The sequence below is a fragment of the Pinus tabuliformis genome, chromosome 8 (genome assembly GCF_031772625.1).
Source record: "Pinus tabuliformis cultivar Carrire ecotype Pingquan chromosome 8, CPIR1, whole genome shotgun sequence".
In the NCBI taxonomy this organism is placed as follows: Eukaryota; Viridiplantae; Streptophyta; class Pinopsida; order Pinales; family Pinaceae; genus Pinus; species Pinus tabuliformis.
This window is the reverse complement of record NC_142294.1, coordinates 1663626581-1663636021: the sequence shown is the minus strand read 5'-3', so window position 1 is coordinate 1663636021 and position 9441 is coordinate 1663626581. Positions and strand designations below refer to the sequence as shown.

Genomic DNA, 9441 nt, shown 5'->3' with positions numbered 1-9441 from the left:
TCATTAACCAACCAGCCAGTCGAAGATGTGGGACTATCTCCCTGTAGCGTCTCAATGCTTCTTCAAATCCATTGCATAACCTATCATCTGGATAGAAACTAAACACACTTTGATCATGTGTCAAAGCTGTGAAAGAAACAACACGTTATTAGCAATAACCATATTGCTGCATATGTTATGAATTCATGTTAACCAACATAAGAAAAATAAATTGAGCCAAATTCAAACAAGATTTTCAATTGAAATAGAGATCAAAACTTGCCATCCCCAAAAGCAAAACAAGGGATCAAGTTGTCTTCGTCAAATACAGATAAGGTCCTCCCAATTATCGAAATCGCTTGTTCATAAGGGTTTGGAGTGTCTCCAATGTGGTGCAAGCTTCGGCGATTAAAAGACCTTGCACCTAAAATCCATAACAAAATGTTGAAGTGGTGACTTTAATTTGATTTGGATTGAAAAGTAAAAAGCCTGCAGAATTATCAACTTAAACTAAAAAACTGATTGAAGTTGTATTCAATATATATGAGCTGCCTACAGAAACACACTAACAGTTCTTGAGCAAATAAACATAGCGGGCCACATTTAGATAGAGGCAGATTGGCTATTTTAAAATTTTAACTTGCATGAAAATTATGACATTAAAAACTTCAGGATCATGGATAATAGAACTTACCTGTCCACTCATTGCTCTTAGTGAAGTCAATCCCTACAATCAAATTGGAAGATTCGAGGCCAGCTTGTGCAAGAGCTGCAGTCACCTACAAAAAAGATAAAAATAGAAACAAATCAGAGAATTCTCCCCATAGCGCTTATAACCATAACTTATCAAGCCAATTCACACTGAAATACATGCGATAATACAAGCTAATTACTCAAATATCATAATCAGGTACATCGAAACCCATGCAAAGCCAGTTCTTTAGAGCATTACAATCTGACTAAACCTTTGACCAAAATTGTTGCGTTGTTTGTTGACCTAAATAAATTACTTAATTGTCTTGAATTAATACTACTGAATATGATCTCAACAATGAGCATTATTTTTCAATTCAAATTAAGTATTCCACTGGATTTAAATGTTTACTAAGCTTTAAGAAATATGAAAACCGGTGAAACGAATAAGTTATATAATCTAAGGCACATATCTGATTAATAATAAGAAAAAACCATATGACTTCAAATCCATCACAAAGAAATGACAACAACCCATCCTGAAAATGTATAGTAAACCCTTAATTTTTAACATGTATGGCATCCAAAAACCAAAGTGAAAAGTAGTAAACACTTAATTTTTAACAACATATATGGTATGCAAAAACCGAGGAGAGTAAGAATACCTCATCAAGTGAATTGTAATTGTCAGCGATTCGGGAGTATCTCCTTTGCAACTTCTGTTTAGTCGCTGGTTGTGTTGGTTGTGCATAAGTTTCCGATGGAACTGCTGGTGAAGGACCATAAGATGAAGAATCCCATGCTGGTGAAGGGCCATACGAAGAAGAACTGTAACGCCTCGGGCGAATACTTTTTGAATGTCTGCCTCCCATTGCCTAGATTTTGAGTTTTTGCAAGGTTTCGCAGGTATGGCACATAATATTCTCCACAAACTCTAATGAATTGAAGATAAACTTGCCTCAGAAAACATAAACAGAATCCCAGGAAATTGGATCTGAAAAATGGCAACATTATAAAAGGATTACCAACATAATAAATTAGAATATTGACATTAAAATTGCAACATAAAGAAAACGGTTCCTGGAGAAACAGTTTTTAGACATGTTCATTAACCAAATTAAATACAACTTATTTGAAACTTTTTGATCTTGTGAAGAAAAAATATCTTTAAGACTTGCCAAGCTAAACATTGTAGCTTTTAAACATATATATATATAATAAGAAGTGGATCAAGCTTTGGAAGTAAAGGACAAAAGTTTGCTGCAAAACCCGGCCTTGCTACTAAAAACAAATTGATAACAGAAAATCCCACCATTTCTCGCCGATCTCATACCAATGAAAAAGAAACAAAATTAGGAAAACAAAATGCGGTGATATATACCAGGTTGTAAGTACAACTTAGCACATTTACAGATAGCATGCAAATCCCATTAACACTCGATGCAAGAGGCCTCGTGCGTTCAGGATGATGTTTTGTAACAAATCCTCGGATTTCTAATATTTAAAAATACACAGAAGGCAAATCCGCTCAAAACAGAAGCACAGAACCCTGCTCAAGATTGAAAATTCCACCAAGGCAACTTCTGAGAGCCTACCTTCTAGAATATTACGCTCTGAAGGCAGCGGAAGAGAACTTTCTCCGTCCAAACCCTTCCACTGATATACAAAGTAAGCAGAGTTGCAGTGAAGCTCTTGTTATGATTCCCGGTTCAATGCCTTAGAAAGTCTCTTTCAAAATCGAGAATCCACGCTATAATGCAATTTACATCAGATATACACTTCACAAAGGGCTAAGACAGTAGGAGCTCGGAAACAACATAAAATAATCCCTCGCCGAAAACGTTTACCATCTTGAAAAATTCAGGAAACTTACAATGAACTTCAAATTTGACGGCATGGAGGGCATGGAAGACCCACAAACAACATTTTTTTTCGCAAACTTTACAATTTTATCATATGTATATAATTTCATTCAGACTTTAAAAACAGAAAACAAGAAAGTCCGATCAGCACTATTTTGAATAAGACCAGTTCGTAAAAGTTTAAAAGCTCACAAAAGAATGACTCCTCGCTCTAACACAGTAAATTTTTCGCAATTCCTTTAAATATCAACGGTTCCTTTCCTTGCGATGTAAACTGGAACTTTCCTCTACAACTAAAATAACAAGATAATATAGCGAGTTTTTTGCGTGTAAAACTAAGTTTCCTCAATCTAAAGCCGAAGAGTTGATTTATTCAACCAAATTTACCTAAAGCCAGCACATATGAAGCTTCCTAAAGCCAAGTGCGCTCACGGAACAGATCGAAACAACCCGGAAAGTGGCTGGGACCAAGATAGTCGCAGAAGCGGGAATTCTTCCAAGTTACAGTTAAATATTGCGGTCGTTTACTTAATTTCTCGGGCAGATCCTGGAAATGGAGATGAGGGAAAGTGGGAAGGAAGGAAACTCATTTCGAGCATGAAGTTTTGATTGAAGACGGTGGAAACTAGAGATAAGCAATGGAAATTGTGTCGATCAATTTGGCTTACAGAATCACCTTTCCTTCAGAAATTAGGAAGGTACCTTAATGTGGTAGCGAGCTACTTGAGAGGTGGCAGACGGTGGCAGACAGTGGTAGCCAGCTGTGTGAGAGGTGGAAGTTATATAATAAACTTTGCATGCACCTAAGTTTCATGTTTGTCACCATAATTTTCCAGACTTTGGATAAAATACAAATTGGAAATGGTATATAAAATGACATGGTATATAAAATGACAGAACTTTGGTTAAAATAGTATTGCCACAATTTTCTTGCATCGGGCCACGTGAAGCCTGCAATAAGAGGTACAATGCGCTTTCAGAGTTAAAACTTTGGATAAAATTTAAGTGAACAAAATTGCTACGATTAAACTTTGGTTAAAACACAAGAAAACATAAAAAAAAACGGTCAACGGATGGATTAATAGGCGGTCAAACGTTCGATCGAACGCTATAGTCCGGGCAGGGACTAATAATGTGTATTGGTGAATTGGCATGGTTGAATTATTTTCTTAGAGACGAGGAGTGATTGCAAATTGAATTAACTTTTATGATTTATTTTTTTGTTACTTAGATTTACCAATCATCATCTCTGTGGCTATATAGTCTTTTAGTGCATGGTAAATTATGATTTTAGAATTTAGATACAACTTGATTTAATTCATTTTGATTTCATCCATGTGACTTTTTTATTATAAAATATGTTATGTAAATTATGCATTTGACACTTTTTGTAAATTATGTGACTTTTTAATTATAAAATATGTTATGTAAATTATGCATTTGACACTTTTTGTAAATTATGTGATGTGTAGGTGGTTTTGTATAGTTGTGAAATGCAAAGGTTGGACCAATATTTTGAAATATTTTTGTAATATTCTATTTAGTTTAAAGGTAAATAAATTATAATTCTTAACAAGCATGTATAGATTTCTTATAACTCTAGTTTATGAATTCAAGCTCTTAGATTTCTTCACACCAAATATGACATATACTTAAATTCAATAGTAATTAACCCAATAACATTGGTCAGTTTCAAAGGAAAATAGCTCGAGTGGAGCTAACAAACTTAATTCCCTCTCTACCTAGGCTATATTCTTTAGAGATGTGTTAGTAAGTGTGGCAAACAAATTGTACAAGTTTTGTTGAGAAGAAATCCTAGATTGGTTATGATTACATGGCATATTTCATTAGAAATTTGAACTTTGCTCATAATTTACATTGAAAGCGTCTAAATTATTATTATGATTCCATCACATATTTGATTATAAATTTGAAATTTAATCATAACTTTCATAATTTTACATTCCAAAGTCTCAATTATTGATTATGATTCCATCACATATTTGATTATAAATTTGAAATTTCTAAAAATTTATTTTTAATGATTTCCCGATAGATCTCTTCATTAAACATAAACTTGCAAACATTTCAGTGAATTCGATGATTCAATCCAGTGGTGTCTAAGGGCAATCACCCACTCATTTAAATTTTGTCCATTAGATGATCCTATCCACTTTGTTAGTATTCAATACCAAGCATCACATTTCAGTAAATTTGGTGTTTCAATATTATGGTGCCTAAGGCCAATCCCCCACTCTTTCAAATTTTATCCATTAAGTGATCGTATCCACTTTGTTAGTATTCAATATGGTCAAGCATCGTGATATTCACAAATAGAAACTTCAAGTGTTATTTATTATTATTCAAAGTGTATTGATCAATTATACATTGACTTTGATGTTATTATCCTTATCAACATCTTAAAAATTGCATCAAGTATATTGGAACATAATTTATAAAACATAAATAAACATAAAGCACCACCACCTTTTTCAATGGGCAAAGGAAATTAAGATGTCAGAATACTATATTCAACTTCGTAATATTCAATATTTTGAATAATGTTTAAACATATTCTCTTTATGATGATGATGGTGGTGGTTAACGTCTACTGAGACCAAACTTTGGTTTATCGGACTTAAAGAAACGAATTATTTAGTTTGATTTAAGATTTTATTCCTATGCTCAAAAAGCTCAGAGAGAAGCCTCCCAAGCTCACTGTAATTTTGACAACATTAAAGGTTAGGAAGGTAGTATTGCAACAAATGTTTTGAAACTGAGATCTAATGTGGTTGTACACGGGGCACTCTAAGAGGAAGTGATTTTCATCCTCGATGTTCGTATTCTCACAAAGATGGCAAAACCTTTCCATCCATGGTGTTTTAGGAACTGCCCAACTACCCGTTTCACTATGGAGCTCATGAGAGTTCATTCTAATCTCGGCTATAGCAGTTTTCTTCTTTGAGCTAGTTAAAACAGAGAGATACTTTTGATCTTCTAGGGTGGGGTTGATGACCTCCTTATAATATTTTAATTTTATTTTAGCTGCTAAATCTTTCTCACACCACATTTTTTCTTTGAACATAGAAGTAACAATATTTTTAATGTTATTAATGTTTTTCAATGCAACATTCTCATTGATCTCCCAATGGTTTAACCAGGCCCTGGTGTCTTTATACCAACCTCGTTTGAGCCTTAGGTGGTTTTGGTTGGAATTTAAAGCTAGCTTAGCAAGTCTATGGTCTCCTATGTTAATGAGTTTGTGCTTGTACAACAAAAGCCTAGTCATAGCTAGGCTCTCGATAGGGGAAAGACCCACTTCTATAAGGAGAATAGGATAGGGTGTGTTGCTTTTAATTTTGAGGTTATACGTTATAAAATGCTTCTGGATTTGCTCAATATTTCTCTAGGATTCTCTAGAGATGCTACAACCCCAAACCTCACATCCATATAAGATAATCAGAGTGACTAAAGTTTCAAAGAGGAACTTCTTTCTATCCCACATTATGAGGTTTGTCATTTTACAATTATTTTCAAGACCAAAATAAGCTTTCCATCCCCCATTAATCCTTTTCTCAATGCTATAGTTCCAGTTGAGCTTGTGATGAATATCAATTCCTAGGTACTTGTAGGAAGACACTTCCTCCAAGTTACTATTGTCATACATAAAATTAGCGTAAGTGTCCTTCTTGGATTTGATAATCATAACTTTTGTTTTGTCAGTGTTAACAATCATACCCATGGTAAAGCAGAAATCCTTAAGAAGTATAAGCTGCTTATCAAGATTAGATGGGCACCTTGCGAGAAGAAAAATATTGTTAGTGTAGAGAAGAATGATGATGACTATCCTAGCTAAGATCGTGCCAGGACATCCTACTTCCTCTAAGCAAGCTTCTAGCTTGTCGATGTAAATGCCAAATAGGGTAGGGGAGAGGGGGCAACCTTGTTTAACTCCGATATTACACTTAATATCTTTCGACCACCCCTCATTGCTCTTTAACTTGGCAATTACATTCTCATATAACCTTATAGCAGCAGCTCTCAACTCAAAAGGAACCTTTATCTCTTCTAATCTATTCCAAGGGTTGTTTCTAGGAACCGTATTGAAAGCCTTTCTAAAGTCCACAAAGAAACAAAAGAGATTGGATTTATCATTGCAGCATTCCTCCACAATGATCCTAAGCATAATGAGGTGGTCTATTGTTGAGCGTTGCTTTCTAAAACCTACTTGGCCTTTAGCCCGCTTACCTTCACTTTAAAGCCATATGCTCAACTTCCTTTCCAAAATAATACCATATAACTTGGCTAGGAGAGGGCTGACATAATTGTCCGATAATTAGATGGGTTATTTTTATCCCCACTTTTAAAAATAGGGATAATGAGGCTTTGAGTCCATGGTTTAGGGAACCCTTGCTCGACCGCTTGATTGAAAAGCTTGTGAATGTGGGGGATGAGGACAAGACCTCCAATTTTTAAGATTTCCGCCTGGTAACCTTCAATGTCCTTAGCTTTCCAATTAGCCAAGCGATTAACCCCAAAATCAATGTCTTATAATGAGAAAACTTCTTTTGTTGTGAGTAGGGTTTCAAAGTTATCCATGACATTTGGAGATTCATAAATATTTTTAAGATAGGAATTCCAGTCGTGAAAAGCAATTTTATTAATATCTTTAGTTTTCCTAGTTAGAATCTACCTCCAGAATTTCTTAGGATCTACCTTAGAGAGGTGTAAGAGATTCTCTTGTCTTTTATGAATATACTGCCTTTTTTTCCTTTTAGTTAGGGCTTTGTATATTTTTATCTTGCCAATTTTAGGAGATTCATCAACAACTTCCTTAATTGCTCTCCTTGCACTTTTACAATCTTTTTCATACCATGGGTTGGTTTTGCTATTTCTTTTGTTACTTGAAACTTCAATTGAGAACTTGTTAATAGAATATGAGAGGGTTGTAGTAAAATTATGATAGATGTTGACACCTAATCATAGGGATTGGGTGAACAACTATAATTAGTGTAAATAAATAATAGTGAAGATGGAGAGTCATCGGGAGATGAACTGAATAGTCACTCCCTCTTGTATATAATAATGAACAACCTGAATGAATAATATGATTTGATTTGAGGAGTTACCTCTTGGTCTGACATGGTATCAAAGCTAGCTCCATTTTTGGCATCCCTTTTTGCCATTGTAACTCCTTTCTGCCATTTAATTCATAAATGTGTCCTGCATTTCCTGCCATTTTCTTCTGTCCCTCTGCCTCCACGCTGGATTGAACACTGCCAAGAGTAATAATTTGTGAAGGAAATGAAGCGTTTTGAAGTGTGGGCTCATAATATTCACTTAGAGTGAAAGGAGCAAAAGGAGTTAAAGCGTTGAACTACGCATTTGGTCAAAACTCCTGACCAGTAAAGCTTGCTATATGTTTTGTATGCTATGAACCATCTGCATTGATGTCAATGGATTTTTGAAAATTGTTGAAATAATTCATGGTATATGTTGTTCCATGTTGCTGCCAAATCCGTTGTGGCGTCGACAACAGGGTTCAAACCTCATATCTCCTGTCAATACTCCACTACAATACTACTGCATGTTTAATCCATTGTGTATACCTGTTACTTTTGTAATACTGGATCTCCCAACTACGCAATCTCGACCCTCTCCCCTACATATATCGCTCTGGTCCTATGCTATTCCATATACATAAACACGTTGTTCCATATATATAAGGCTGGTATATATATATGCTGGCTCCTACGTTGTTTGTTTGGCTCCTACACTGACTCCTACGCTGTTTGTTTCATATATAACATTGTTCCAAATAAGTATTATACCACCTCACAGCTTCTCCATATCATATATTTCTGAATGCTCCCAAACCTCATATATATAATGAGTATTGCTTACAGCTTTAATTGATTTTGTTCATATGCTGAGTTAGTTCAAGGAACGGAAATTCTTACCAATTCTGCCATAAGTGACCCTTTAAGCTGGTTTATATCTTATGACAACTTCGAAAAAGCCCTCTGATATTTACATATCAGAATAATACTTTTTACATTTTTGTCTTCACGGTAAGTGCAAATTTTTGCCAATAGACGAGAATTTTTTTTACACAGTACACATTTAAATGCATTCATTGATCTCTATAGTTGGAGTGGTTCTCATCGGCAAAGATAACTATCCAGAATGGTCGCGGAAAATTAAACACACTCTCATTTTTAATGAGTTGTGGAAAGGAGTGTGTGTTGGAAACGGAGACAAAGAGCCAGAACAACCTACTTCAGACAAGGAATTCGCCATTTTGGAAAATAAGAACAACAAGGCTTATGCATTGGTTGCATCATCAGTAAATGAAGAGGTGAGTTGCCATATTTCGCCATTTTCAAATGCTTTCGAAGCCTTACAAAAACTGAAGGAACTCTATGACTCACACTCTGCACTTGAAGTTGTTCAACTTATGATTAAACTCTTCACCCTTGAGTTACAAAATAATGATCCTCTTGCTCTTGCATCAGAAGTCAAATCTATAATGCATGATATCAAAGTCACTAATGTTGAACTGGATATTCCTCTGATAGCTTTCTCAAGGCACTTTATCCCACTTACTCAAAATATCTTGAGTCACTGCAAGCAAATGGAAACCTCAAAGATATTACCTTTGACTCCCTTGTGAAAAAATTTGCTGAAAGAGAGAAAGATTTTGGGAAGAAGACAGCTCCTGAGTCTTCTGAAGAGGCTGTGTGCCTTGCTTAAAGAGAAAAGAATCTTGCTCAAGATTCTTCCAGAGGAAGAGGTGGTCGAAGAGGAAGAGGAAGAAATTTCAAAGGCGGGGGGGTAGACACTCTCAAGGAGAAAAGTCAGATTTGCACTGCAGACGCTGCAAAAGAGATGGATCACATGATGCATC

The 9441-nt window shown here is 35.2% G+C and overlaps 1 pseudogene across 1 annotated transcript; it reads right to left on the bottom strand.

The window, feature by feature from the left end:
* Nucleotides 1-251: 251 nt before the first annotated feature.
* Nucleotides 252-2850, bottom strand: LOC149242568 (E3 ubiquitin-protein ligase RGLG5 pseudogene; annotated as a pseudogene). Its single transcript, XR_016246010.1, has 4 exons — nt 2727-2850; nt 1338-1666; nt 674-758; nt 252-403 (listed from the first exon to the last, which is right to left on the bottom strand). The product of XR_016246010.1 is annotated as an E3 ubiquitin-protein ligase RGLG5 pseudogene (transcript).
* Nucleotides 2851-9441: the final 6591 nt, after the last annotated feature.